General features: G+C 51.8%; 1 pseudogene; it reads left to right on the plus strand.

Annotated features, from left to right (window-relative positions):
- Positions 1–6,259: 6,259 nt before the first annotated feature.
- Positions 6,260–7,194, plus strand: LOC126037168 (olfactory receptor 14A16-like; annotated as a pseudogene).
- The last annotated feature ends 15,323 nt before the right edge of the window (positions 7,195–22,517 follow it).

The following is a 22,517-nucleotide window of genomic DNA, read 5'->3' on the forward strand; positions in this document are numbered from 1 at the left end:
TGTCTTCCCTAACGTATGTTTTATGTGCACTACAGAGACTTTAACCCCTTCTACAGTACCTAAAAGTTCTGACTGGGCAGGGCCGCCCTGTGATCGTCTGACAAATTCAATGTCTCAAACATCCACTAAAAGAGCTTTGGTGGACAAAACGACCTCTGTAAAAATGCTGGAGTTTTGTGAACAGGACAACGTGGACAGAGGAGAGGGCCCCACGGAGGGTGGGAACGCACTTCTCCAAAGCCCCAATTCCTTATCTGAAGTGACCAGGAGAAGGAAAACAATTTATGCCTTCCTGGAGGAAGAAGGCCCCATGGAAGTTGGGGCTGTGCTTCTATCTTAAGTGGTCATGCCAGCAGGAAAAGAGAGGCAACTCCACAATGAACACCCCTCCCCAAAGCTCACTAACCGATTCCAGTGAACCCCGGGTGTGGGAACTGCGCATGTTGAGATCATCAACTAACACGCTATAAAAGAGGGGAGAGAACGAATCCTCAGCGCGCGCCCTCCGGAACTGGATCTCTACGCTGGCTGGACCAACGCTGGACCCAGGACTGGTGAAACCCCTCTCTTCTCTCTTTCTTTCTTTCTTTCTCTTTCTCACTCTCCCCCTCTTTTCCTTCTCTCTTTTCCACAGTCCCTACACCTCATCCTTTGAAACATAAACCGTTGACCAAGTCTGAGACTAAGAGTGGACCTCGCCGCCCCTGAGCTCCTCTTTGAGAAGGAGTCCAGAAAGCAAGGGGGTGTGCTCTGAACCTCGTGTCTCAACGGGAGGGCTCTCCTTCTGATACATTTCATGTTCCTTTTTCCATTTCATTTTCCTGTCCTTCCCTCCTCTTCTCAAATAGCGGCTTAGTGACATGTTGCAAGGTTCATATTAACAAATTCACGTGTACTTGGACAAAGTTAGCTGGGTTGAATAAATGTTGGTTGTTGTTTGAACTCCCCTGGTGTCGTTTCACCTTAATTCTGACAAAGGAAATCCACGAACCTCAGTCGCTCCAACTTTGGGACGCGACACACCCCGACTGGCAGATCCTCTGGTGTTGCCTAACCAGGTGGCTCTTGCTAAATGTGTATCCCAATGTTTGAAGGTTCCACCCCCCATTGCTCTCAATGTAGTCTTTAACAGTCCATTGTATCATTCAATTTTCCCAGAGGCTGGTGCGTGATAGGGGAAGTGATACACCCACTCAGTGCCATGCTCTTTGCCCCAGGTGTCTGTGAGGTTGTTTGGGAAATGAGTCCCGTTGTCTGACTCAGTTCTTTCTGGGGTACTGTGTCAACATAAGACTTGGTTTTCAAGGCCCAGGATAGTGTTCTGGGTGGTGGCATGAGGCACAGAATATCTTTCCGGCCATCCAGTGGTTACTTGCACCATTGTAAGCACGTGGCGCTTGCCTTGGAGAGTCTGTGGGAGTGAGATATAGTCAATCTGCCAGGCCTCCCCAAACTTCTATTTCAGCCATCGCCCTCCATACCACAGGGGCTTTAAATGCTTGGCTTGCTTCATTGCAGCACATGTTTCACATTCATCGATAATCTGTGCAACAGTGTCCATGGTCAAGTCCACCCCTCGATCACAAGCCCATCTCTATGTTGCATCTCTTCCCTGATGGCCTGAGTTATCATGGCCTATTGTAACCCAGCACTTCTTCACCTCAATAAACTTAAGTTCTTTAATTCAATTAATTTCATTCCTGTAATTTCCTTTTTCTTGACAAGGTAGCTCTTAATTTCACAGTGTGTAACCTCTGGCATGAAGTTTTCACACCAGTGCTTTTTATCTCATTGCTAACTGTTATCATTTAATGGCAAGAGCTCTCTCCTGAGAGGAGTGCTTCTTTGCATGGGTACTTGGAGAGATCATTCTTGTGCTTGGAGGAGGCTGCCCTGTCAGGCCTGTCAGATTTGCTCATGCATCTTCACCCTTCAGAGCTGCTTCCCATGGCACCACCCAGATCAGTCTCCCAAGTAAGACAAAGACTTCTCCTCTGGAGTCCAGAGTCTGTGCTCTGCTGCTGGCCTTCCTCACTGCCCTTTGGGGTCTGAGACCCCACTGTTTCATGGTCATGACAGCCAAGGCAGATGCTGGTGATCACATCCTGACCAGCTTTTCCTTGTGAGCCAGGGTCAGGTCCAGGTGACCATCACCCTCGTTGGCCCACCTAGCAGCCCTGTTAAGAAGTTGTCCCAAGGTCCTTCAGGCTGTTGGCACCCTGTTGCTTTGCCTGGCCAGTGAATGCCAGGGCACTTCCAGTCCCCCATAGGCACCTGCTCATAAACCTGGGGAATTCCTCGGCTGCTGATAAAAGACCTTTTCTGTTTCCTCTCCCATGATTAGGTAGTTTGTAACTGCCAGCACAATGTCACTCTTACTGACTCCTCTGATCCTCAGTGACAAAAGCTAACCCAACCTGATGCCTGTCACACAGAGTACCCTCATAAATCCAAGCTACCACTTCATACACCGGGCATCCACCCTCCTCATCCTTCTTGTAGCCTTGCTACACCTTCTGGGGTTCCAGCCATCTAAAGGGACATAAGATTATCTGTACAATTCTCTCCTTAGAGTGCTAGACCTAAGGCACAGCATTCTAAATGATGCCTCACAGAGTCTGAGTGCCTTCCTTACTGGGATCACAACAGACCAGCACCTCCTCAGCACCTTTGATAGCAACCCCTCTGGTCCCATGGATTGGTAAGGGTGTAGTTTGCTAGGTAATCCCAGGCATGATCCTCATCCACCACTGGTTGACCCCCTTCCCTTCCAGAGTCCTGAAAGCACAAAGGCCTGGGAGACCTTGCTGGTGGTAATTGAGCCAAAGACGACATAGGCAATTGCAAATCTCTCTACACCTACTCTCACTTAATGTATTAGTGGTCCCATAGAATTTCTCTTTCTTCTTTAACTTCCTGAAGTAGCAACAGCTCATCTTGGTGGCCTTAAATTGCCTTTTGAGTGTCAGCTGAGTTTTGCTATGAACCATTGCTGTGCCTAGATGGTGCTGCCGTTGAAGGCAAGATGTACCCAGGAACACTGTTCAAATGCTTGGGATGTTCCTTGGTTGGATAATCATGGGAGTGAGAAAGGACCCCTTGTGATGTGCTTTGTGATCAGGCAATTTCAGCAGCTAACGGGTCGAAGAAGGGACAGAATATGCATCCCTGATGGCATCTGGTGACTGGTGCCTCTGACTGATGGCAACTATCAATGGCACAAAGGCACCAAATCATACTCTCTGAGATGCCGTCTGGGTGGTTTGTTCCACATCATCCCTTGAAGAATTGCTTTTCGTGTAGGAACTGTGATTTCCATGCCAGCCCTGACATTTCCTGTAGCTCTGTGGGCCTGGATCTGAACCTGGAATTGAGTATCTGCTCTGAATTCTGTAACCCACTCTGGGGCTGAACATGAGACTACAGCCAATATTGTCAGCCAAGACCTAGTAAATCCAACAGAAGGAGAAGAGGAAGACACAGACTGATCTCTCCCTATGGCACATGACTCCATTCTGTCGGAGGAATATCTCTATAGGCCACCCTGAACATCATGAGGAGGGACAGGTTCCATTGCCCTTAATTTGGGCATCAGCTGTCATTTCAGTTGGCCAACGGAAATTCCCAGGAGCTGCTAAGAGGCACTCAGATGTTGTCCTGTCTCAATATATGCCTGCACAGATCGTAGATCTGTCTCTATTACCTGCACACATCTTTGACCACCTCTGGCACCTCCAGTGACACCAGACGTTTGCATCTGAACACCTCACTCACGGCCTCTATCAACATTATTTATCATGGGAGCTGAGACAAGGAGCTGACGTGCAGGTGCCTATTTACTGCACTGAGGCAAGAGGGATCCCACCTCCTGTGGGTTTGTGGAGGGCATGGGAGGGAGCTGAGTCCCCTTCCAGCCCTAGGACTACAGACCCAGCATGAGATGCCTCCATGGACTCAGCAGAGATAAAGGAGATCCCTGCCTGTCACTGTCTGGGTGTCCTGCCCAATGATGGAACAAGAAAGAGGCTGCCCAGGGAAGGGGCTGAGTCACCCTCACTGGAGGTATTTAAAAGACACGGTGTTTAGCGACACGGTTTACTGGTGGACTTGCGAGTGTTAGGTTCACAATTGGACTTGGTGGTCTTAAGGGTCTTTTTCCAACTTCAACGATTCTTATGATTCTCAGAAAAGTTGATTCTTGGACCCAAGTCTGTCTCTCAGCAGAGCAATGACCCTGCTGGAAAGCAGTGTCTCTCCCCAGGTGCGGGAGGGAACATCAGTGATTGCTTCAGCCTGTTTCCCAGCAGGTTCCCCTGGAGGCCCAGGGACACATCTGCAGGGAGCCCAGAGAGGGAAGAAAAAGTGTCACCGTGGGCTGGTCCTCTGCTGCTGAGCTGGGCTGGGCTCCTGGGACAGAGGGAGCTCCTGGCAAGCGGGCAGCGCTGCAGAGAGACAGCTCTGCCCAGGAGCAGGGCTGGGGGCACTGCCTGCAGGCATCGAGAGGAGACCTGCAAGGCAGAGAGAGCTTAAAGGCAGTGTGGAGTGGGAGGATGCTGAGAGCTCACTGCGGGAGAAATCTTCACAGCCCTCTGCATGGTGAGTCTGTGGGTGCAGGGCAATAGAGCGTCAGTTGCTGCAGGGATCTCCGAACACTGGCACAGCTGACAGTGTATGGGATCTGGCAGGAGGACTCTTCATTTCTCTGGTGTAGAGGAGAAGGATGTGCTCCAGAGCAGGGCTTCCCTGCTGCCCTGTCAGAGGGACAGGGCATGAGGCTGCCTTCTGCTGGCACCAGCTGCAGGGCTGTGAAGCCGGGTGTGCATGCAGGGGTGCCCAGGGCTGTCCTTCAGAGCAGGGTCCTGGTGTTTCAGGGGCTGAGTGGTGGAGCAGGGACTTTGCTGCCTGCCAGGGTCAGCACTCAACCTGCACGGGGAACTCCCCAGGACAGGGTGGGGAGAAGGTGTGGGTGAAAGAAACGACCCCTGGAAGGGCAGAGCAGGGTGCTGCTGCTGTCGAGAGGGTGCTGCGTGGGTCAGGTTCAGTCCTGGGCATTTCCGAGGGGACTTTCAAGAAGAACGTCAAGGCAGCATTCTCCTGAAAGTTAAGGAGGTTTTGCTTTAAATTTTTATCATCTTGGTGGGCAGGTGGGCAGTGTGAGACTAGAATTTAATTCTCCCCTCTGGAGAAGACACCGAGACCCCAGTTGTCCTTTGGACTTGTCTGAGGTGCTTCTTAGCCCCTGCACACACAGAGATGTCCCTGGGCAGTGCTTGTCTGCCAGGAGGGGTCTGCAGGGCAGAGCTGAGCCCACAGCGGGTGGGATGGGGTCTGTGAGCAGGGAGAGGGAGCAGCCAAGGGGAGGGAGAAGCAGCTGCTGACAGGGACAGTTCTATGCAGCAGAGACAGGGGCAGGCAGTGAGAGGGAGCTGCTTCCAGAAATGCTGTGGGAAGGGGGATTCAGGCATGTCCCTGCCATCACTGGAGAAAACCCGTGGTCTTTTGTCCCACCCAGCAGATCCTCTGCCCTTACGGCCAGGGGGACTCCGTCACCCTCTCAGTGGCCTCAGCCCTGAAGAGAAGAAATTATCAAACGCCCTACCATCTGTCCCTCTCCTGCCTCCATTGGCAGCACCAGCTGTAGTGTTTATCCATTTTCATCCTCCTGTCCCTGCTCCTCTTGTCCTTTTCCCTGGAGAGGAATGGGGAGAGGGGATTTGGGTGCATTGCAGAGATTTGTCCATGTGAGTAAAATATCCCAATCCCCTCCTAATCCCCAGGCTCCCAGGGATACAAATGACAAAAGTCTCCTTTCAGGACACCCCATCTTTAGGACATTCGCTTCTTTCCCTACCCAATGCACTCCGTAAGTTTGGTGGGGAAACCAGAACTAAATACTCCAAAGAAAATCTCCTCGGCTCTTCCCCAATTTTCGTTGCATTGGGAGCGACAATGCTGAAAAACTCTGTGATAGGACAAGTAGATTCAATATTAGGTCACGCCGCGTTCCTATTTACCTCTTGCTGTAGGGCAGGACTGAGTCCCCTGGAGCCCACAGCAGAGCCTACTGCTCCCAGTGCAGCCTCATCTAGCACCAAGCATAGCTCGTGAAAGGGACCCGACAAAGGTCTTTCTGAAATAGGAGAGGCAGCTTTGGTGGGGTTTCTTTGAGAAATGCATTAGGTTTTGCTCAGAGAAGTCTCTTCTAACTTGTCACCTTCTTTTTCCCTGTTGAACTGTGCCCCATGCCCAGAAGAAGCTAATGTCCAACAGCAGCTCCATCACTGAGTTCCTCCTCCTGGCATTTGCAGACACGCGACAGCTGCAGCTCTTGCACTTCTGGCTCTTCCTGGGCATCTACCTGGCTGCCCTCCTGGGAAATGGCCTCATCATCACCGCGGTAGCCTGCGACCACCGCCTCCACACCCCCATGTACTTCTTCCTCCTCAACCTCTCCCTCCTCGACCTGGGCTCCATCTCTACCACTGTCCCCAAAGCCATGGCCAGTTCCCTGTGGGACACCAGGGCCATCTCCTACAGGGGATGTGCTGCACAGGTCTTTTTCTTTGCCTTCTTGTTCGCAGTGGAGTATTCTCTCCTCACCATCATGGCCTACGACCGCTACGTTGCCATCTGCCAACCCCTGCACTACGGGACCCTCCTGGGCAGCAGAGCTTGTGTCCACATGGCAGCAGCTGCCTGGGCCAGTGGGTTTCTCCATGCTGTGCTGCACACGGCCAATACATTTTCACTAGCACTCTGTCAGGGCAATGTTGTGGGCCAGTTCTTCTGTGAAATCCCCCAGATCCTCAAGCTCTCCTGCTCACGCTCCTACCTCAGGGAAGTTGGCCTTCTTGTGCTAGGTGCCTGTTTGGCATTTGGTTGTTTTGTTTTCATTCTTTTCTCCTACGTGCAGATCTTCAGGGCCGTGCTGAGGATCCCCTCTGAGCAGGGACGCCACAAAGCCTTTTCCATGTGCCTCCCTCACCTGGCCGTGGTCTCCCTGTTTGTCATCACTGGAGTGTTTGCCTACCTGAAGCCCCCCTCCATCTCCTCCCCATCCCTGGATCTGGTGTTGGCAGTTCTGTACTCGGTGGTGCCTCCAGCAGTGAACCCCCTCCTCTACAGCATGAGGAACCAGGAGCTCAAGGATGCCCTGTGGAAAATGATGAAGGGGTGCTTCTCAGAAGCAATTAACTGCCTGTTTCCTTTTGCAGAGCATTCATAATGTAACTCATTACAGGCTGTCATCGTTTCACCCCAGCCAGCAACGAAGCACCACACAGCCGCTCACTCAGCCCCCCCCCCACCCAGTGGGATGGGGGAGAGAAGTGGGAGTAGATGTAAAACTCTTGGGTTGAGATAAGAACGGTTTAATAGAACAGAAAAGAAGAAACTAATAATCATAATGATAACACTAATAAAATGACAACAGTAATAATAAAAGGATTGGAATATACAAATGATGCACAGTACAACTGCTCACCACCTGCCGATGGACGCTCAGTCTGTGCCCGAGCGGCAATCCCCCGCCCCCACTCCCCCCAGTTTCTATACTAGATGGGACATCACATGGTATAGAATACCCCATTGGCTCCGCTGCCCTGGTTGTGTCCCCTACCAAATTCTTGTGCCCCTCCAGCTTTCTCAAAGGCTGGTCATCAGAAACTGAAAATTCCTTGACTTTAGACTAAACACTACTTAGCAACAACTGGAAACATCAGTGTTACTGACATTCTTCTCATACCTAACTCAAAAACATAGCACTATACAAGCTACCAGGAAGACAATTAAATCTATCCCAGCTGAAACCAGGACAAGAGGGAAAGGGGAAAATGTTCTCAGCACAGCAGCACTGCAAGGGAGCACCAGAGCTGCTCTCTTTCCACTCCCACACTCTCCTTCTGAGACCCTGGCTTCGTGCAAGGCCTGAGTGCTCTGGCAGCTCGGCCACAGTCCTGCAGTGTGGCAGCAGTCTCCAGGGAGAATCTTGGTTCTGAGGAATTGCTGTATTTACACTGGCTTTGGCACTCTGTCCCCTGCCCCACTGGCCACTGGGACCAGGGTTCCCTCAGCTGCCTTCCTTGTGCTGACAACACATTTAGAGAAGCCCTTCTGGGTCCCCACCCCATGCATGGCCATTTCCAGCCACGACCAAGCTCTGGCTTTAGTGTCTCCATCCCTGCACCCACAGGCCAGGTGTCTGTCTGCCTCCTGGGCAGGCTGTTCCCCCTCCAGCCTCCCTGCACTTCCTTCTGGTGTTGGACCTCCTACGTCAGGGGGTTCCCTGTTCATCCTTGCTGACCTCTTGCCAGGCCCTGCTCGACTCCCTGCACATCAGGCAGGCATCTTTCTGGGTTATAGAACCTTGTCTCTGAAGATCCAGGAGGGACTCACAGCCCCTTTGTCCTCCAGGACTGTCCAAGCAGAGCCTCGGCTAATGGAAATCAGCTCTCCTGCAGTCCCACACTGCCATTCTGCTGGTTGTCCTACTTCTCCACCATCTCATCATGGTAGCAGCCATGGCTGCCCTCCTCCTTCCCATTGTATTGGTTTTTGTTTGGCAAGGTTTTGGTAGCGGGGGGGGGGGGGTGGGGTTACAGGGGTGGCTTCTGTAAGAAGCTGCTGGAAGCTTCCCCTGTGTTCGAGAGAGAGCGAGCCCATACTAGCTGGCTCTAAGACGGACCCGCCGCTGGCCAAGGCCGAGCCAATCAGTGATAGTGGTAACGCCTCTGTGATAACATTTTTAAGAAGGAAAAAAAAGTTGGGACGGAGAGAAACTGCCACCGGAGTGAGGAGTGAGAACATGTAAGAGAAACAAGCCTGCGGACACCAAGGTCAGTGAAGAAGGAGGGGGAGGAGATGCTCCAGGCGCCGGAGCGAAGATTCCCCTGCAGCCCGTGGTGAAGACCCTGGTGAGGCAGGCTGTCCCCCTGCAGTCCAGGGAGGTCCACGGTGGAGCAGATCTCCACCTGTAGCCCGTGGAGGACCCCACGCCGGAGCAGGTGGGTTCCCGAAGGAGGCTGTGACCCCGTGGGAGCCCCGCGCTGGAGCAGGCTCCTGGCAGGACCTGCGGATCTGTGGAGAGAGGAGCCCACGGAGCAGGTTTTCTGGCAGGACTTGTGACCCCGTGGGGGACCCGCGCTGGAGCAGTGTGCTCCTGAAGGACTGCACACCGTGGAATGGACCCATGCTGGAGCAGTTCGTGAAGAACTGCAGCCCGTGGGAATGGCCCACGTTGGAGGAGTTCGTGGAGGACTGTCTCCCGTGGGTGGGACCCCACGCTGGAGCAGGGGAAGATTGTGATCAGCCCTCGTCCTGAGGAGGTGAAGCGGCAGAAAATAACCTGTGATGACCATAAACCCCATCCCTGTCCCCCTGTGCTGCTGGGGGGGCTTGGTGGTGCAATCCGGGAGGGTAGTTGTGCCCGGGAAGAAGGGAGGGGTGGTGGGAAGGTGTTCTGAGATTTCATTTTACTTCTCATTACCTTGCTCTGGTTGATTTGTAATAAATTGAGTTAATTTTGCAAATTGAGTCTGTTTTGCCCGTGACGGTAATAGTGAATGATCTCTCCTGTCCTTATCTCGACCCGCGAGCCTTTTGTTATATTTTCTCTCCCCTATCCAGCTGAGGATGGGGGAGTGATAGAAGGCTTTGGTGGGCACCTGGTGTTGAGCCAGGGTCAACCCATCACACCCATCCCCAGCCAGATCCACCCTGTCTGTCAGGAAGAGACCAGCCCTAGACAGCTCAACAAGTGTGTCTGTCAAAACGCTATATTTTGCATCCTACAGGAATCTCCTGGTTTGCTTGTGCCCAGCCCTTCTGCTCTCCCAGCAGACTGTGGGGTGCTTCAACTCTCCATGTCATCGAGGACCTGTGACCACGAGGCTTCCCCCAAGGCAAGGCTCTGTGCACGCCAGCCTCCCCTTTGCACAGAGCTCCCCTCCACCTCCTCACCCTCCACCTGCCTTCTTGAGGAGCCCTTGGCACCCATGGCTGCCCTCCCACCACTCCAGCTGTCCCACCAGGGCTCTGCAGTACCTGTGCTGTGGGGGACCACCTTGCTGCCTGCCCGGCAGAAATGTTAGTGCTGGAGAGAGGAGAGGCAGGTAAAGGGGAAGGGTTGTGGGAGGTTGTCTGGGAGGTGACTCCTGTTGCCAGAAGAGGATGATGCAAGGAGAGGCATGGGAGGTGGGAGGTGGATTTTGAAGTCACTCCTTTGGAAGCAGCCCAATTGGCCAGGTGCTGAGGCAGGCCCAGTGATGTCACCTGGAGTGTTGGAAAACCCACGCAGCAGTGCTGAGATCTTGGGAGAGGGGAGATGCAGAGGAAGGTGAAGATGGCAGGGCTGGGAGGTGGAGTGTGAGGCCATTTCTGTTGGAGTAACACGACTGACTTGTGGCAGGCAGGCAGATGCTGTGATATCATCAAGCTCATCACAAACCACAGTAAGACACAGATGACAGCTCATGCAGTGGAGAGGGGTAGATGTAGGCAAAGGCAACATGGTTGGGCTGTTGCTTGTGAGGTTATCTAATGATAGCAATGTGATTGCCTACATGGGTTGGCATCATGAGGTCATGGAGGACACCAGCTGTGAAGGCTGCAGACAGATGGCTGGGCCCCTGGTGAGGCCCTGCCCTGAGGTGAAGCCACCTGTATGTGATCTGGGAACCTATGGGACATGGCAGGAGAAATTGTGGGATGTGGGATGTGACAGACAACGCGTTATCACAACATGACATCTTACTGGCATCATGGAGACATGGTGGGATGGCATCTGTGGCTGGAGTGTTGGAATGGATGGGTAAAGGCTTTTTAGGAAGGTGAGTCAGAGGAGACAAGGAGGGCGTGTCGCCCTCAATGCCAGTGACTAGTTCGCATGCGTGGAGGTCCACCTGGGGATGGATGAGGGATTGACAGAGAGCTTATGGGTCAGGAATAAAGGGAGGGGAGGGACAGGTGACATTCTTGTGGGGGTCTGCTACGAGGAAGATCGAGCAGATGAGGCCCTCTATGGACAGATGGGAGCAGCCTCACGTTTACAAGCCCCAGTCCTCATGGGGGACTTCAACCACCCTGCTACCTGTTGGTGGGACAACACAGCAGGGCATAAGCAATCCAGGAGGTTCCTGGAATGCGTTGATGATAACTGCCTTCTCCAAGTGATAGAGAAGCCAATGAGGAGAGGCGCTATGCTGGACCTTGTTCTCACCAACAAGGAGGGGCTGGTGGGGAATGTGAAGCTCAAGGGCAGCCTTGGCTGCAGCGACTGTGAAATGGTGGTGTTCAAGGTCCTTAGGGCAGCGAGGAGGGTGCACAGCAGGCTGGCTACCCTGGACTTCAGGAGAGCAGGCTTTGGCCTCTTCAGGGATCTGCTTGGTAGAGTACCATGGGATGAAGCCCTGGAGGGAACAGGGCTGCTTAATATTTGAGGATCAGCTCCTCCAAGCTCAGGAGCCATGCATCCCAAGAAAGAGAAAGTCAGGTAAAAATGTCAGGAGGCCTACACGGATGAACAAGGAGCTCCTGGAGAAAATCAAACACAAAAAGGAAGCCTACAGAGTGTGGAAGTAAGGACAGGTAGCCTGGGAGGTATACAGAGAAATTGCCTGAGCAGCCAGGCATGAGGTTAGGAAAGCTAAAGCCCTGACAGAATGAAATCCAGAAAGGGATGTCAAGGGCAATAAGAAAAGCTTCTGTAGGTACGTCGGTGATAAAAAGAAGACCAGGGAAAATGTTGGACCTCTCTGGAAGGAAACAGGAGAGCGGGTTTCCCAGGATATGGAAAAAGCTGAGGTATGCAGTGACATCTTTGCCTCAGGTTTCAGCGGCAAGTGCTCCAGCCACACCATGCAAGTCACAGAAGGCAAAGGCAGCGCCTGGGAGAATGAAGAACCACCCACAGTAGGAGAAAATCAGGATCAAGGCCATCTAAGGAACCTGAGGTTGCACAAGTCCATGGGCGCTGATGAGATGCATCCAGAGGTCCTGAGGGAACTGGCAGATGAAGTGGCTAAGCCACTATCCATCCTATTTGAGAAGTTGTGGCAGTCCAGGGAAGTTCCCACTGACTCGAGAAGGGGAATCATAACCCCCATTTTTAAAAAGGGAAAAAGGAAGACCCAGGGAACTACAGGCCAGTCAGTCTCACCTCTGTGCCCACCAAGATCACGGAGCTGATCCTCCTGGAAACTATGCTAGGGCACATGGGAAATAAAGAGGTGATTGGTGACAGCCAACAAGGGAAAGTTGTGCCTGACAAATCTGGTGGCCTTCTACAACTACCTTAAGACATCGGTGGATAAGGGAAGAACATCGGATGTCATCTACCTGGATTGTGCAAAACATTTGACACTGTCCAGCACAACATCCTTGTGTCTCAATTGGAAGGACATGGATTTGACGGATGGAGCACTCGGTGCATAAGGAATTAGCTGGATGGTCACACTCAAAGAGTTGTGGTCAAAGGCTTGATGTCCAAGTAGACAGCAGTGATGAGGGGTGTTCCTCAGGGGCTGGTATTGGGACTGGCACTGTTTAACATCTTTGTCGGTGACATGGACAGCGGGATTGAGCGCACCCTCTGCAAGTTTACCAAGGACACCAAGCTGTGTGGTGCGGTTGACATGCTGGAGGGAAGGGATGCCATCCAGAGCATCCCTTGACAGGCTTGAGAGGTGGGCCCGTGCGAACCTCCTGAAGTTCAATAAGGCCAAGTGCAAGGTCCTGCACGTGGGTCATGGTAATCCCAAGCACAAATACAGGCTGGGCAATGAGTGGATTGAGAGCAGCCCTGAAGAGAAGGACTTGGGTGTTGACAAGAAGCTCAACGTGATGCAACAATATGCGCTCGTAGCCCAGAAAGCCAACCATATCTATGGCTGCATCAAAAGAAGCATGACCAGCAAGTCAAGGGAGGTGACTCTCCCCCTCTACTCTGCGTTTGTAAGACCCCACCTGGACTGCTGCGTCCAGCTCTGCAGCTCCCAGCATAAGTAGGACATGGACCTGTTGGAGAGAGTCCAGAGAAGGGCCACGAGGATGATCAGAGGGCTGGAGCACCTCTCCTATGAAGACAGGCTGAGAGAGTTGAGGTTGTTCAGCCTGGAAAAGAGAGGGTCTGGGGACACCTTCGAGCGGCCTCCCAGTACTGAAAGGGGGCCTACAAGAAAGGCGGAGAGGGACTTTTTCCAAGGGCATGTAGTGATAGAAGTGTAGAAGATAGTAGTCTTTAAACTGAAAGCAGGTAGACTTAGATTAGATGTAAGGAAGTTCTTCACTGTGAGGGTCTTGAGGCACTGGAAGAAGTTGCCCAGAGAGGTTTTTGGATGTGCCATCCCTGGAAGTGATGAAGGCCAGGTTGGACGGGGCTTTGAGCAACCTGGTCTAGTGGAAAGTGCCCCTGCCCATGGCAGTAGGGTTGGAACTAGGTGATCTTTAAGGTCCCTTCCAACCCAAAACATTCTGTGATCCTAAGATTCTATGAGTCATTGCAAGCCCAGCCTGCCTTCTGTATTTTTTGTTGTTGGTCATGCTTTTTACTTGCGATAATATTGTCATTCCCTTTCTAATTCACTGTCTGCTTTACATTTCTGACCGAGTGGCTCTGTAAATGAGGATCTGTGCTCCCTGTGTGCTTAAACAAAATAAAGGGCCCTGCAGCAAGTTGTTATTTTTCCCCGAGATCCTTCCTCCAAAGACTTTTTGGACCTGCAGGGACAGTTCCTGTGTGTATAGGTGGAGGGAAAAAGAGTCTCAGCATGGCACCACTGCCAGGGAGCACGAGCACTTCCACACCCTCTTTGATCCCTTGTGTTGGTGTAAGGTTTGAGTGCTCTGGCAGATTAATCAACCTCCTGCTGTGTGGTAGTCCTGTGACCACAGGCAGGAACAGGCAATGGACACTTCTGTGACAGAGCTGGCCTCCATAGCAGCATTTCTGTAAAGAAACGTGATCTCCTTAGGGCAGTGCCTGAAGGCTTAGGTCTTCTTCCAAAGTTTCTCTCACGAGCATGCCCAACAAAGTGGCTCCCAGATGAAAACACAAGTGTATAGCTCAACAGTGTGAGTGTGCAGGGTTGGGGCAAACAGCAGTGTCCTCGTACAGCCAGGCCTCCTGCAAGAGATCTGAAGGACCAGCAGAGCAGGGTCTGTTCTCTGCCAATGTTTGCTGGACATGCTGGGAAAGCTGTCCCTGGGCAATCATCCTCCACTAGCCCCTCACAACCACCATTTCCAGCACTGGCCTTTCACTCCAGCTTGGAGAGGTTCTTTGTCCCTCCATGGAAGGACACTGAATGAGTAGGTCAAAAGTCCACGTTTGCATTGTCCAGAGGAGATGTAAGCATGCGCATCATGTATTTGAAGTGCGATGAACCCAAGCGAGCACAAACGCCATCAGCTATACCTGGGGGTTCCATGAAGGCTTGTGGCACAGGCAGTGCCTCAAGGTCACTTCACATTGGGAGTAACATCCCATGGGAAACTGCCTGAATGCAGCACTGGGTGCCATGTGCTTTCTTGAACTGAGGTCCCTGTGTCCACTCCTCATGACAACGGAGCACCTCAGAGGAGTGCAGAGCAGGGCGATACACCTGAGTACATGATGGGACAGCAGCAGGCACACATTGTGTCTATCCGAGAAGCTGAAAGGCCAGCAGCAGTCATGTGATTTAGAAGATCGTGGTGAGGTTACTTCTCTCTGGCCAGGTGAAAGACCACAAGAAGGCGAATGGGTTGGGTTCCCTGCTTGAAGGGTAGTTTCTGAGATGGTCGAGATTTCCTTGGTAGCAGGTAAAAGCAGGAGAGAGAAAAAGAATGCCACAAAGTGGAACTTGGCAGATGGAGCCTGGATGTCAGGAGGAGGAAATGTCACTTGAACGGTAGTGGTGTGGTGCAAGAGGTTACCCAGAAGGAGTCTGCATAAGCCCACGGCTTTGTGTTTCAACGAACAGCCAGTGAGGGTGGAGACACGCTTGTACAAGCACAAATTAAGAACAATGGAACCTGTCCCTCCTTAAGATGTTCAATGTGGCATATGGAGCTATACAGAGGTATTCCTCCAATAGAATGGAGTCATGTGCCATAGGGAGAGCTCAGTCTTTCTCTTCCTCTTCTCCATCTGTTGGATTTAAGAGACCTTGACTGAATGTATTGGCAGTTGTCTCATGTTCAGCCCCACCTTGGGTTACAGAATTCCGATGAGCTACTCAATTCCAGGTGCAGATGCAGGCCCACAGAGCTACAGGAGATGCCAGGGCTGGCCTGGGAATCACAGGACCTATACGAAAAGCAGTTCTCCTTCAGGGAGGGTGTGCGACAGACACCCCACATGGCATCTCGGAGAGTATGAGTTGGTGCCTTCATGCCATTGACGATTGCCATCGGTCAGAGGCACTGTCATCAGATGCCATCAGAGAGGCAAATTCTGTCCCTTCTTCTACCCACTAGCTGCAGGCATTGCATGATCACAAAGCCTGTCACACTGGGGTCCTTTCTCACTCCCTTGATGATCCAACCAAGGAACAGCCCAAGGCATTTACCAGTGTTCCTGGGTACATCTTCCCTTCAAAAACAGCATCCTCCAAGCACAGCCATGGTTCATATCAAAACTCTGCTGAAACTCAAAAAGGAATGCAAGGGCACCAAGATGAGCTGTTGCTACATCAGGAACAGTTAAAGAAGAAAGAGAGATACTATGGGACCACTATTAAATTAGTTGATAACAGGTGTAGATAGATCTGAGACTGCCTATGTCGTCTTTGGCTCAGTTACCACCAGCAAGGTCTCCAAGGCCTTTGCGCTTTCAGGACTCTGGAAGGGAAAGGGGAACAACCAGTGGTGGATGAGGATCACGCCTGGGCTTAGCAAGCAAACTACACCCTTACCAATCCATGGGACCAGAGGGGTTGCTATCAAGGGTTCTGAGGAGGTGCTGGTCTGTTGTGATCCCAGTAAGGAAGGCACTCAGACAATGTGAGGCATCATTTAAAATGCTCTTCCTTACATCTAGCGCTCTAAAGATAGAATTGTACAGATAATCTTATGTCCCTTTAGATGGCTGGAACCCCAGAAGTGTAGCATGGAGGTAGAAGAATGAGGAGGATGGATGCCCCCTGTACGAAGAGGAAGCTTGGAGTTATGGAGGTTCTCCTTGTGATGGGCAAGAGGTTGGGTTAGGTTCTGTCACTGAGGATCAGAGGAGTCTGTAAGAGTGACACTGTGCTGGCAGTTACAAACCACTTGATCATGGGAGAGGAAACAGAAAAGGTCTTTTATCAGCAGCCGAGGAATTCCCCAGGTTAATGATCAGGTGCCTATGGGGGACTGGAAGTGCCCTGGCATTCACTGGCCAGGCAAAGCAACAGGGTGCCAACAGCCTGAAGGACCTTGGGACAAATTCTTAATAGAGCTGCTAGGTGGGCCAACGAGAGTGATGGTCACCTAGACCTGACCCTGGCTCACAAGGAAAAGCTGGTCAGGATGTGATCACCAGCGTCAGCCTTGGCTGTCATGACCGTGAAACAGTGGGGTCTCAGACCCCAAAGGGCAGTGAGGAAGGCCAGCAGCAGAGCACAGTCTCTGGACTCCAGAGGAGAAGTCTTTGACTTACTTGGGAGACTGATCCAGGTGGTGCCATGGGAAGCAGCTCTGAAGGGTGAAGGAACATGAACAACTCTGACAGGCCTGACAGGGCAGCCTCCTCCAAGCACAAGAAACATCCCTCCAAGTACCCATGCAAAGAAGCACTCCCCTCAGGAGAGAGCTCTTCCCATTAAATGATAACAGTCAGGAATGAGAGAAAAATCATTGCTCTGAAAACCTCATGCCAGATGTTACAAACTGTGAAATTAAGAGCTACCTTGTCAAGTAAGACTGAATGACAGGAATGAAATGAATAAACTTATCACATCAAGAAGTCCTGTGGTACAATAGGCCACCCTGAGGGAGTCTGGATCAGCTCAAGGCTTTGTGTTTCCAGAAAGGAACACCAAATACATGGCACCAAATGAACTCCTGGAGCCTTGCAAAAGCACTCAGATCCCCATGAGCACAGAGGTCCCTCAGGGATATCTTCCCCTCACAAGTCTTGAGGTGCTTCCTCAACTGTTATTTCTCGGCTCCATGAATGATGAATGGAGAAACATGGTCATTACCTGAGGAAAGCCTGGAAAGCTGCTTAATTTTCAGTAGTGATTATGCAGTGATTAGAGGTGTGCAGTGATGTGAGAGAGGGTGGAGGGAAGTCAGTGAGAATCAAAGTGATGGTTCAGGGCTTTAGTAAATCCTTACAACCACGCCTGAGCCCAGCAAGGGAAAGCAGTTGATGTCTGTAGGTGGAGGAGGAGTAGGTGTGCCCTGGGAGTGTGGCTGCAGCACCCTGCACAAACCAGGGGTTGCATGAGAAGTTTCTGTCCTGAGACCATGTCTCGGCCTGGCAGATGGGGAATGCCCGTCGCTGGGGGTGGCTGAACACTGCTCCTCATGGCCTGTGAGCCGACCTTCCTGTCTTCCTCTCCTTCACTACCCACACTTGCCTGGAATTCAGGCAACATCCACGGGCCTGGAGAATGCATGAACCTCCTGGAGTGCGGTCTCATTACTGCAGGGGAAGTGAGAAGGCTTTGGGAGACACGTGCGAGTGCAGGGAGAAAGCAGGGTGTGTGTAGCAGAGAGTGTGTTACAGGCCAGAAGACGACGTGAAGGATCATGATACTGTGGAATAGTTCAAGCTGTGATTTTAGGGCGGCAGCAGCCGCCATAGTAATGGCAGTGCAGTGCTGGGATATGGATCCAAATTGAGGATGCAAACAAGTCTGGGCCTGGGATATCTCAGGTGACTGAGGAATGTCAGCAGGACTATGAACAGGCTGGATGGGTTATGGGGAACTCAGAGGGATTGCCAAATCCCCAGAACACCACAGCTTTGTGTATAAAGCAACAAAATCTACCACTAAGATGTACACAGAGCCGCACTCACACTGACCCTCATTAGAGGCCTGAGCAATGCACGAGGGAAAGGACCTCTTCTACCAGGCCCTGGGGGTCAGGGCTTGGCCATTCTGATGATGAACAAACACCAAAGGCTTACTTGTGATCAGAGCCACCAGAACATTGCCTTTGCCACCTGCAACTCTTGTCTCCAATTTTTTGCATAATTAGCCCCCCAGGACTGACACGCTGACTAGTCATTCCCTTCATGGCTTTGTCAGTGTTGGCCCTCATTGGGGCCTCCAACGCCCCCAGAAACTTGGGGTTTTCTTCTGCCTTCCACTTTGTCAGAGCCTTGTTCCTGCTTTCAGTATCTGCAGTTCAGGAACTGGGCACCAGAGGGCTCCTTAACACGCAAAACGCCCTAACAAGCCAGGTCTCTGTGCATCATTTTCCCCAACTCTTCAAGTCTTCTGTGGCGAAGCAGAGGAGATTGAAATGATAAGGAACAAGAAATCAGGATTTCTTGGGTTTTTTTCCAATTTTCTTTGTCTTTCTGCTACCAGAAAAAGTGATATCAGTCTTTTCCAATTCATATCTAGCCAGAGCATCACAGGATGAAGTCCGAAAATGTAGGAAAGGTAAGATTGTTTCTGTCAGTCCGTGTATGGGCCATCTTAGTCCTTGTGTCTCTTCACCATCATTGGTCCTGCTCCCCCACCCCCATTCATCATTTCTCTCAGTGGCCATGTAGGACTTGCATCACGATTTCTCAAATCTAAGTTTTTCCCTCTAAAGTCTGTAGCTCAAGGATTCAGCTCATAGAATCACAGCAGCATAGAATCATTTATTTTGAAGAAAGGCCATCCAGATCACCGAGTCCAACCATCATCATGCCCACTAAACCATGTTGTGTATGCCTTTTCTACACGCTTTTTTTATACCTCCCAAGATGGTGACTCCACCACTTCCCTGGGCAGCCTGTTCCAATGCCTGACAACCCTTTCAGTAAAGAAGTTTTTTCCTAATATCCAAGCTAAACCTCCCCTGCCACCTACTTGAGTCCATTTCCTATCATCCTATCTCCAGCCACCTACAGACAAGACCAGCACCCACTTCACTACAACCCCCTATCAGGTGGTTGTAGAGAGCAATAAGGTCTCCCCTCAGCCTCCTCTTCTCCAGACTAAACAACCCCAGCTCCTCATAAGACTGGTGCTCCAGGCCCTTCACCAGCTTGGTTGCCCTACTCTGGACATGCTCCAGCAGCTCCACGTCTTTCCTGTAGTGAGGGGCCCAACACTGAACACAGGACTCGAGGTGTGGCCTCACCAGTGCCAAGTACAGGGGAATGATCACTTCCCTGCTCCTGCTGGCCACACTATTTCTGATGCAGGCCAGGACGCTGTTGGCCGCCTTGGCCACCTGGGCACGCTGCTGGCTCATATTCAGCTGGCTGTCAACCAGTGGCCCCAGGTCTTTTTCTGCTGGGCAGCTTTCCAGCCGCTCTTCCCCAAGCCTGTAGCGCCACGTAGGGTTGCTGTGACCCAAGTGCAGGAATTGGAACTGAGCCTTGTTGAACCTCAGACAACTGGCCTCTGCCCATTGATCCAGCCTGTCCACATCTCTCTGCAGAGCCTTCCTACCCTCGAGAAGATCAACCTTCCCTCCCAACTTGGTGTCGTCTGTGAACTTACTGAGGGTGCACTCGATCCCTTCATCCAGATCATTGGTAAAGATATTAAACAGAACTGGCCCCAATAGTGAGCCCTGGGGAACACCACTTGTGACTGGCCACCAACTGGATTTAAGTCCATTCACCACAACCTTCTGGGCTCGGCCACCCAGCCAGTTTTTCGCCCAGTGAAGTGTACACTTGTCCAAGCCATGAGACGCCAGCTTCTCAAGCAGTATGCCATGAGAGAGAGAGTCAAAGGCCTTGCTGAAGTCCAGGTAGACAACATGCACAGCCTTTCCCTCATCCACTAGGCGGGTCACCTGGTCATAGAAGGAGATCAGGTTGGCCAAGCAGGACCTGCCTTTCATGAACCCATGCTGAGTGGGCCTGATCCCCTGGTTGTCCTGCATGTGCCATGTGAGCACGCTCAAGACAAACTGCTGCATAACATTCCCTGGTACCGAGGTCAAGCTGACAGGCCTGTAGTTCCCCAGATCCTCCCTCCAACCCTCCTTGTAGATGGGCATCACATTGGCAAGCCTCCAGTCCTCTGGGACCTCCCCTGTTGACCAGGATTGCTTATAGGTGATGGAGAGTGGCTTGGCAAGCACCTCCGCCTGTTTCCTCAGTACTCTTGGATGGATCCTGTTTGGTCCCATAGATTTGTGAGCATCCAGATCTTATAGGAGGTCACTATCTATTTCCTCCTGGATTAAGGGGGTGGGGGTGGGGGGGCATATTCTGCTCTTCGTCCTTGCCTTCCAGCTCAGGGGGCTGAGTACCCTGAGGATAACTGGTCTCTCTATTAAAGACTGAGGCAAAGGCCGCGTTAAGTACCTCAGCCTTTTCCTCATCTCTGGTGGCAATGTTTCCTTCTGTATCCACTAAAGGACAGATATTCTCCTTGGATTTCTTTTTATTGTTAACATAGTTGTAAAAACATTTCTGTTGTCTCTTACAATAGTGGCCAGATTGAGTTCTAGCTGAGCTTTTGCCTTTCTAATTTTCTCTCTGTATGACCTAACAAGATCCCTGTACTCCTCCTGAGTTGCCCGACCTTTCCTTCAGAGATGATAAAGTCTCCTTTTTTTCTTGATTCCTAGCAAAAGCACCCTGTTCAGCCAGGCTGGTCATCTTCCTTGGCGGTTCGTCCTGCGGCACATGGGAATAGCCTGGTCCTGAGCCATCAAGATTTCCTTCTTAAAGAATGTCCATCCCTCCTGGACCCCTTTGCCCTTCAGGACTGTCTCCCAAGGGACTCTCTCAACCAGTGTCCTGAAAAGGCCAAAGTTTGCCCTCCGGAAGTTCATAGTGGCGGTTTTGGTGCCCCCCTTCCTTGACTCACCAAAAATTGTGAATTCTGTCATTTCAGGGTCACTAAGCCCGAGACGGCCTCTGACCATCACATCTCCCACCAGTCCTTCCCTCTTTGTAAACAGTAGGTCTGGCAAGGCTCCTCCCCTGGTAGGCTCACCTACCATCTGTCTCAGGAAGTTATCTTCCACACACTCCAGGAACCTCCTAGACTGCTTACTCTCTGCTGTGTTGCATTTCCAGCAGACGTCTGGAAAGTTGAAGTCTCCCGTGAGAACAAGGCTGCGTGATTCTGAGACTACTGCCAGCTGCCTGTAGAATGATTCATCTGCCTCTTCAACCTAGTTGAGTGCTCTATAACAGACTCCCAGCCCAATATCGGCCTTGTTGGCCCTCCCCCTCATCCTTACCCATAAGCACTCAACTTTGACATCTCAATCATGTAGCTCTGCACAGTCAAAACACTCCCTAACAGAGCGAGCCACCCCACCACCTCTCCGTCCTTGTCTATCCCTTCGGAAGAGCTTATAGCTATCCACTGCAGCACTCCAGTCATGGGGGTCACCCCACCATGTTTCTGTGATGGCAACTAAGTCATATCTACCCTGCTGCATGATGGCTTCCAACTCCTCCTGTTTATTGCCCATGCTGCGTGCAGTGGCATAGATGCACTTGAGCTGGGCTATCGAATTCACCCCCAACATCGGCACGCTGCCCCCAGGCTCATCTCTGGTGTGCCTAGGTTTATCCCCTTCCCCCTTCAAACCTAGTTTAAAGGCCTCTCTATGAGCCCCACCATCTCATGAGCGAGAATCCTTTTCCCCCTTTGAGATAGCTGGACTCCATCTGTTACCAGCAAGCCCCGTGCTCTGTAAACCTCCCCCTGATCAAAAAAGATCCAAAATACCACCAATGGCACCAGCCTCTGAGCCACGTATTAATCAGGTGTGTTTTCCTGTTCCTTTCAGTAATATTCCCCTGCCACTGAAGGGATTGAGGAAAACACTACCTGTGCTCCCGATCCTTCCACTAATCGTCCCAGTGCCCTGAAGTAAGTCCCTTCTGATTGCCTTTGGATTTCTCCCTGCATCTCATCACTGCCAACCTGCACAACTAATAGCGGGTAATAATCAGAGGGCCGAACCACACCAGGGAGTCTCCTAGCAATGTCTTTTACCCAGGCCCCAGGGAGGCAGCAGACTTCCCTGTGGGATGGGTCAGCTCTGCAAATTGGCCCCTCTGTCCCCATCACAAGGGGATGGCCTATGACAATTACCCTCCTTTTTTCTTTTTTCAGATGCTATGAGAATGCATGGGGCTGCCTGACTCATCCTGGGCACCCCCCTGGATAGGCCTTCATCTACACCCTGATCTTCATTGGCCTGGTCCTCAAGTTCCAGAGCCCCATACCTGTTGCGTAGGGGCAACCGGGAAGGTGAGGGAGACTGGGAGGGGATTCATCTGCCTCCCTGACGAGGGACCTGTATCCATTCCCCTGCATCTCTTAGGTCCCATCCTGCCTGGTGGCAAGAGGGCAGGGGGTCCTCCACTTCTTGTGGAGCCTCCAGCTGCTGCTTCTGCCTCAGGGATG

This window comes from Accipiter gentilis, unplaced genomic scaffold, assembly GCF_929443795.1.
Source record: "Accipiter gentilis unplaced genomic scaffold, bAccGen1.1, whole genome shotgun sequence".
NCBI classification, from domain to species: Eukaryota; Metazoa; Chordata; class Aves; order Accipitriformes; family Accipitridae; genus Astur; species Astur gentilis.